Here is an 8,854-nt window from a genome sequence, read left to right on the forward strand (position 1 = left end):
CACACACACACACACCTCCTTCTGCATGGAGAGCTAGCTACTACTGAGATGCTCCAAGTCTCCAGGCAATTATCATCAAGAATATTCTTATTCAAAGACAGGATGCCAGCCAACATGATGAGTGACTTTTTCCGCACACACTTTTTTTTGGCATATTTTAAAGGGTAATAATAATAATAACATAAACCGCAAAAAGCAGCGTTACTGGGAACAGTTAACATTTCGCAATGATGTTTATAGGGTAAAAACCAGGCATCCCAGTTTCCTTGGGAAGAACTCTGGATAAAACAAATCAGCCAAAATACCTGAAACGTGTGAAAATTTATAATAATGATAATGATATAATTATAATATCAAAACAGGATAAAAGACATGCATCCCAGGTCCTTGGGAAGAATGATGTCTGGATAAAACAAATCAGTCAAGACCTACCTGACTGTGCAAAAATCTCATCATCATCATCATCATCCCATTACATTAACATAATGCAACTAATATAATTAATAATGCATAATTTTATTATTGTAGTTGCTATTATTATAACACTAGTGAAATTATTCATTATTAATTATATTAATAATGTTGATCTTATGCTAATTTTATATTACTATTAATAATAATATCATTACATTACTATTAACATTATTATAATTATTGCCACACATATATTATATGCATATGTCCTTGGGATTCGGCCCTTTGAACTAGATTGGCATCAATTCCTCATATACCTTAGGCTGAGTTCAGCAACAGCATACACTTCTAGAGAGAGGTCACCCCTTTTAAGGCTGCAATCCTAGATAAGGGCTCACCTGGGGGCAAATCTCATTGAATGCAGTGTGTCTTACTTCTGTCCAGGCTCAATTCCCCCCCACTGCCCTCCTGCATCGTGAGCAGGAAAGAATTTCACGGAAGAAAACAAAACAGTGCTGCACAAGTTAACGCCAGCACAAGACCCTACAAAGGAGAGAGTTCCTTTAAGCATGTGAAGAGTGCCTTTAAAAAAAAAAATCAGGTTTAATCAGAAGCCCTACAGGTTGAGCTCCCAGAGATTTCCTTTCCACACATTTACTCCAGACCTAAGCCCCATTGCATTATAATGGGACTTGCACCCGAATCACCTGAATAAGCTTGTCCAAGACTGCAGCCATCAGGAGCACAGATGAGCCATTCAGAATCGAGGCCACTCCTGCTTCTTCAGGAGGGAGCAGAAACCATCAGGTGGCTACCTTTCTTCAGCCCCGCCCCCCATCTCCCTTTTGACATAAGAGCCAGACAGACTAGGACCAATTTTCAGGGGGTACCAATGACCCATGGTCCTGTTTTGGTTTTTAATTGGGTACTATATAAGGTAGATGCACTATAGTAAGCATCAGGTTTGATTGGATCGAGCCATCTGACAGGGCAAGCCAAGGCAGGTTTATTCAGAAGTAAGTTCTATTACAGTCAATGGAACTTACTCCCAGGTAAACTGGGGGACAGGTTTGCTGCCTCAGTTTGACATTGACATGCTGCAACCCTGCCCCATGGAAGTGAGAAGGACTTATTGAATCATAGAGTTGGAAGGGACCTCAAAGGTCATCTAGTCCAACCCCCCTACTTGTAGCAGGAAATTCTCGAACAGCATCCCTCTGCTCGAAGATCTCCAGTGAGAAAGAACTTGCTTTTGATTGGGGGGGGGGGCAGAACATTAGTGCTGCCTGAATCGTGGCCCATAATATGTGTGTTTCGGTAGAGCTCAAAGGAGAAAAATCTGTGTTCTCCTCTTGGTGGAATAAGGAAGGGACAATGACTCTTACAATGACTCCAGGAGTCTGCTAGACAAGCAGATTGATCAGACACTCCTGATGGGGAGAGCTGTGGTCCATGGATGTGTGTGTGTCCCAACACATCTTGAAAGCGCCACAGAGGATTCCGGTGGAAGCACTTGCTGGAGCAGGTAAGCACCACGGCCAAGACCTTGTGCATTTGTCCCAGTTCTTCTCACCCTCCCGCCAACCCTCGGGCCCTGGGTGCAAAGGCAGCTCCATTCATTGACTTAGCACAAAGCTGTGCGCTAATATACAGCAATTTCACCTTTAAAAAAAATCTTTTAAAATTTTTAAATTGTTTTGAAACAATTTTCTTGTTTTCTCTGGTTATCAATGCAATTATTTTCTGCTTATAAAAAAAAAAATGCTTGAGAAATCTACCATCCACAACACTTATTTTTTTCCCCTTCAGTGTACATGAAAACTTGAAAAGAAATGATAGGTTCCTGCCCCCAAGGAGCTTACAATTTAAATTGTAATGGAGGGTGGAGGTGAAGGGAGGAAGTTGGGAGGTAAGTGTTACCATCCTTGCTTATGATCTAAGTTCAGCGGTCAGGGAAATCTTAATAGAAGTCATACTTGGGAAGTCACAGCCCAATCCTATCCACACTTTCCTGGGAGTAAGCCCCATTGACACCAATGGGACTTACTTCTGAGTAGACATGCCTAGGATTGGGCTGTTATTTGCTGACACAAAATGTATGTCCTTTTTCACCGGGAGGAACAGACTTAGGACACCTTTGGGCAACACAGTCACCCTGCTCTATAAATCAGGACGTAATAATGGGCCGTATGTAGAGCATGTATGCACTACTGAAACAGAGACACCTGCGTTGGCTCGGTCATGTCGTGAGAATGGATGATGGCCGGATCCCAAAGGATCTCCTCTATGGAGAACTCGTCAAGGAAAGCACCCTACAGGTAGACCACAGCTGCGATACAAGGACATCTGCAAGAGGGATCTGAAGGCCTAAGGAGTGGACCTCAACAGGTGGGAAACCCTGGCCTCTGAGCGGCCCGCTTGGAGGCAGGCTGTGCAGCATGGCCTTTCCCAGTTTGAAGAGACACTTGGCCAACAGTCTGAGGCAAAGAGGCAAAGAAGGAAGGCCCATAGCCAGGGAGACAGACCAGGGACAGACTGCACTTGCTCCCAGTGTGGAAGGGATTGTCACTCCCGAATCAGCCTTTCCAGCCACACTAGACGCTGTTCCAGAACCACCTTTCAGAGTGCGATACCATAGTCTTTCGAGACTGAAGGTTGCCAACTATATTAATGGGCCGTGAGTCTCTGTGTCCCTGTAGCTCTCAGAAATCAAGGTGTAAGGAACTCTGAAGGCTCTTTGAAATAGGAAATGCATAAAAAAAAAAGGAGGGCACAGCATAGGGGATGGGGTGGGGAGAAGAACCCCAGGCACAGGGGCACCAGTTCATTGGGGAGATGTACTGTCACCTCTACACTGTACATATAGTGCCATCTGGTGGTCATGATGTGTCAAAAACAAGAACAAAAAAATTAGTGCTACAGGTTGAGTATCCCTTACCTGGACCGCTTGGGACGGCAAAGGTGTCTGGATTTTGGATTTGTCTGGACTTCAGAATAATTACATAAAGAAAATGAAAAAATGCTTCCTCTTGCTCTTTTCACCCATACAGGTACCTGCTGCCGTCTTGGACATTTTTCAGCCATGTCTGTACAGGTACACACCACAGAGCAGAGAACAGAACTTATAGCCTGTACCTGCACTATATATGGGGATGAGGACAAGACCTTATAAAGTTCACACTACAGAAGGTTTAAAAAAAATGGACAAAAATGTCCAGATTTTGGAATAGTTTGGATGTTCGGATAAGGGGTAATCTACCTGTACTATAGGTTTACTATGCTTTCCATCATATGCAAGCCTGGAAGGCAGGCAGAGTTCATTTAATCCAGACTTGAGCTTCATTCCTTGTTTTCAATCTCCAGGGGTCATCTCAAGAAATTGTGAAATGATAGGGGGCCTCTGATGACCTTTTGTGTCACACTAAAGAGCCACAACTCACCCCAACACCAGAGGAGAACTTTTTTAGATCACAGGGCATTTACTCAAAGCAAATTCGTCTTTGCACTTTAGTTCTGGAATATGTAGGTACACAAGATTTGGGGGGGGGCAACAGCTCTATCATACAAACCCATTTTGTTTCCATTTATTTCTGGAGAACTGCATTCTATGCAATCGTCCAAACCTCTGAAAAAGGAATGCTTCAGTCTAGTTTTGCTATGCAAAATTAAACAGCTAAATCCACAAGTCAATGAAATCAAGACCACTCGTGATTCTGACACTTGGGTTCCATGGCAAAAATAATGTAATATAACCTACAAGTAAAACAGCCAAAATATTCTTTTGCTTAGCAAAGTGATCCTTTTAAGATCTACTCATTTGCCAAACCCTTATGAAAACGTCCTCTTTTTACTTGGCCTTTCACAAAGGATGACGGATATCACTGAAACATTCACTTAATGGGCCCGGAAAACTCAGTGGGGCTTAGATGAGGCCATAAATCCTATTAATAAGGGCCTTTCCGCATGTTCAGACAACATGGGCTTGAATCACAGTTTAATCCTGGCACCAAGCCTTACTCCCACAAACTCAAATTCAGGGACAATAGCAAAGTGACTTTCTGCACACAAAGAACCGGGGAAGACCGAACTGTGCTCCAACACTGGCCATCAACCCTCTTTGTCACAAACATCTCAGCAACCTGCCTAGATTAGCACCCCACTACAGGATGGTGTAGTGGTCCGGAAAGATCCAGGTTCTAATCTCCACTTGGCCATGAAGCTTCCTGTCCCTCCTTCTCAGCCTATGTGTACATGATTCTTTCCCTCCTTTTTTGTCCTCGCAACAACCCTGTGAGGTAGGTGTGGCCGAGAGAAAGTGTCTGGCCCAAGGTCACCCAGGAAGTTTCACAATTTGAACCTGGATCTTCCAGGTCTAACTCCTGACCACTGCACCATCCTGGCTCTCAAGAGGAAGTATGTTGACTGAGCTCCTTTTTGCATCACAATTAAAAGGAAAGTCCCCCCCCCCCCCAAAAGCTTTATAATTATTTTCTGTGTATATACTAAGAGTACACAGGGGTAAAGCAGAAGTTTAATGTGAGTAAATACATTCAAGAATTTTAAGGATGCTTCAATATTGCGACTCTCAAAGCATCTGAAGTTTACCGTGTGTGGTTCTTACGTTAAGCAAGCCTGGTCACCCCGAGCTTATTGGGAAAAAGGACCCGACAAAATGAGAGCAAGAAACAGTTGTCCTCATTTTTCCAACTGCCCCTGATTATTCATCAAAAAGTCCCATTGTTCTTCCCAAGTCGGGGCATGCTCTCATTAAAGCACTCAGAATTGGTGCGCTCAAGAGGGGGGGAGCGCAAAGGGAGATGCCATTGCTTTTCAGAGCGCAAGGCCTGTTTGCCAGCCTTTGGAAACAGCCCTGTGTGTGTGTGTTTTTTTTTTTTTCCCTGTTCTTTGCTTTGTGCCTCTGCAAATGCTAATTCAAAGGGCTTTAGAAGCTTCTAGAGAATGGATGAGTTAAAAGTCCTAAACATTCATTCTCGTGGAGAGGAAGTGGCGGTCGTGATGTGTGGGGAGGGGGGGAGTGTCATGTTGGCCAACAGTTGGAGTTGACCCCCAAACCTTACAAGAGGCTCTTGCCAAGAGAGCTTTGGGGGAGCATTCACGACACCGAGATGGCCTTGGCAATTTGGCCGCAAGTCGAGAGAGATTCGCTGGAGATGTCTCAGTTTCGCCCCTCGCCATTTCTTGGGTGTCAGGCCTTGATTGGAATTGACAGGAGGATACAAAATCAGGAGAGCAGAGCCATTCCGTAGATTCCTTGATGTGGAATCTGAAGTCCAGATGGCTTTATTTTATTTTATTTTTTAGCTAGAATGGTGCCACACACCAATTATATGTTCAAAGATGAATCTACACCTGCCCTGTCCACTTGGATGGTTCTTATCAGCTCTGATAATGGACATTCAACATTGATTCTGGGTGGGGGGGGTAGAGGTGGGCAGACCAAAGAGTTCAGTCTCCCCCCCCACCTCTTTGGTCTGCTTTAGTCCATCAGGGATCATCACAAAACACATTTACTCAGCCCGACCCCCTCAAAAGGCTCAACTAGCTTCCATTTAATGGTTTCATCTCTCCAATCTCACTAGCCAGTTGGGTGCACACTCTTATGCCCCTCTCCTACCACCCCAATGAGATGAGGGGATGGGTCAACAAAAGCACCTGTATTTTACTCATTCACTTGATTTTTAGATTGTGTATCAAAGTGATCAAAGCAGTTTACAACATACACACAAATGATAAAAACAAGCATAACATAACAAGCTCTCCAATAACACAGGCCAACACACATTTTGCTTCCTTAAACGTTACACCAATTCCTGGGTATATTTGGGGAGCCGATTCCAAAAATGTTATCCGTTCTGCCCGATCACGTCTAGTTTTGGAGACACGGCATAGCCTCTTTAGTGATTGGTTCAAGCAGCTTCCTTATAAGGAACCCCTGCTAATTGGGTAAGAGGCACTTTTTCAAGTGGGTGCTCCTTTTTTAGCAGGGGGAGAGTAACTGGCCCACCTCACCCCAGCACTGTCTGTTCTAGTGGCTGTCTGCTGGTATTCCTTGGCATCTTTTTAGATTGTGAGCCCTTTTGGGACAGGGAGCCATTTCGTTATTTGATTTTTCTCTGTAAACCGCTTTGTGAACTTTTAGTTGAAAAGCGGTATATAAATACTGTTGACTGACTGACTGACTGAACCATTCACTAATGAGGCTATACTACATCTCCAAAACTAGACGTGATAGGGCAAAACGGATGCCATATTTGGAATCAGCACCCCAAATTCCTATCAAACTACCATAAAGTTTGGGGAAAACTTTTTTGTCCCTCAGTTTTGTAGGCCTGTGTAATTGAACGCACCACCGTTCAAACCTCATATGAAAAAGCACAAGTTAAAAAGTAACATCATGCCTGGGCTTTTAAAAAAGTGAAGATGGAGGAAAATTTACCCCCAGCAGCTCACCCACCTGCCCTGCCACATCCCCCAGGCCACCCCCATATTAACACCATATTGGTCCCTTGCTGTATCATAATAAGCTCTTGAAGCAATCTGTCTCATTGTTCGGTTTTCAGTAAAGAAAATCCACATTTTGTTGCATAATGCAGTTGTGTTTTCATTTTCTGGTTACTTGGCTATAACTTTTGATAGAATCAAGATATTAAGAACATAAGAACAGCCCCACTGGATCAGGCCATAGGCCCCTCTAGCCCAGCTTCCTGTATCTCACAGCGGCCCACCAAATGCCCCAGGGAGCACACCAGATAACGAGACCTGCATCCTGGTACCCTCCCTTGCATCTGGCATTCTGACGTAGCCCATTACTAAAATCAGGAGGTTGCACATACACATCATGGCTTGTAACCCATAATGGATTTTTTCCTCCAGAAACTTGTCCAATCCCCTTTTAAAGGCATCCAGGCCAGATGCCGTCACCACATCCTGCGGCAAGGAGTTCCACAGACCAACCACAAGCTGAGTAAAGAAATATTTTCTTTTGTCTGTTCTCCCAACGCTCAATCTTAGTGGATGTCCCCTGGTTCTGGTGTTATGTGAAAGTGTAAAGAGCATCTCTCTATCCACTTTATCCTTCCCCTACATAATTTTGTATGTCTCAAAAATTTGTATGGAGTTTTTTCAGTAGCCTGTGGTGAGGGACTGTGTCGAACGCCTTTGACCAAGTTTGTTTGATTGCATTCTGCATTAAATTCCACATCAAATGGTATATAACATGATGGTTGGTTGGCAACCTTCAGTCTGGAAAGACTATGGTATAAGCCTACAGCACCCGGTATTCCCAGGCAGTCTCCCATCCAAGTACTAACCAGGCCTGACCCTGCTTAGCTTCCAAGATCAGACATGTGAAGCTACCTTCTACATGTAGAACTGTTCAACTGTAGAGCTCAACATGTAGAACTGTTCAACTGATACCCTGCACATGCCTGATCTTGTCTGATCTCAGAAGCTAAGCAGAGTCAGGCCTGGTTAGTACTTGGATGGGAGACTGCCTGGGAATACCGGGTGCTGTAGGCTTATACCATAGTCTTTCGAGACTGAAGGTTGCCAACCATGTTTCACAATTTTGGCTACTAGTGTCAAGCTCAGGTTGTTGCCCCCCCCCCAAAGCTTGTTGCTTGGTACGGTTGTTACCCCATGCCCCCCTTTAGCTATGCCACTAGTAAGGCGGGTGGGTAGGGATTAGGGGAGCTTCTTTTGAACAGACATCAGTTAATTAGATGAAGAGAACAAAAAGTACTAATGTACCCAGCAGATCTCCGGGCAACAAAGAGGAGGGAGGCAACACGGCCCCTAGAAAACTAAGTGCAGCCACGTCTGTTTTCATTCTCTCTTCCTCCTGCAGAAGAAGCTATTTACAAGGCGGAAATTGGCGAAGAATGCCAGGTCTATTATTCCATTGCCGGGCTCACAAGAGGGCCACTTCCAAAGGAGGCGAGGTCACCCTAGACAGCCACTTCAGGCGGACTCCAGCATCTTCAGAAAATTAATTAGCAGAGAGGGCTAAGAGTGGGGTGCGGCGGGCGGGTGGGTGAGGGGGGGGAAGAGCTGCCACGAAAACACGGAGGCCTATTTTGATGCTCGAAAGTGGATGATAAAAAAGACCCCCGCCGTGTCTCCCGAACGAAGATAAATGAAACCATTTCTGAACACTGTGACGTCTTCGCATTTTGTGCCCCCTCCCCAATTGTTGCCCAGAAAACCCTTCAAGTTCTCTACCATCCTTACAGATGCGTATCCTCTGCATGCCAGTTGTAAGGGGGGGGGGTGGCAGAAGAGGGGTATGCCTTCCTGTCCTGCTTATGGGATTCCCAGAGGCATATGTGGGGCTACTGAAATAGAGATGCTGGACAAGAAGGCCCTGGAGCCCAATTCATGATGGCACTTATTATTATTTTCACATTTGCATGACACTCGT

Source organism: Tiliqua scincoides, chromosome 14 (genome assembly GCF_035046505.1).
Source record: "Tiliqua scincoides isolate rTilSci1 chromosome 14, rTilSci1.hap2, whole genome shotgun sequence".
Classification (NCBI taxonomy): Eukaryota; Metazoa; Chordata; class Lepidosauria; order Squamata; family Scincidae; genus Tiliqua; species Tiliqua scincoides.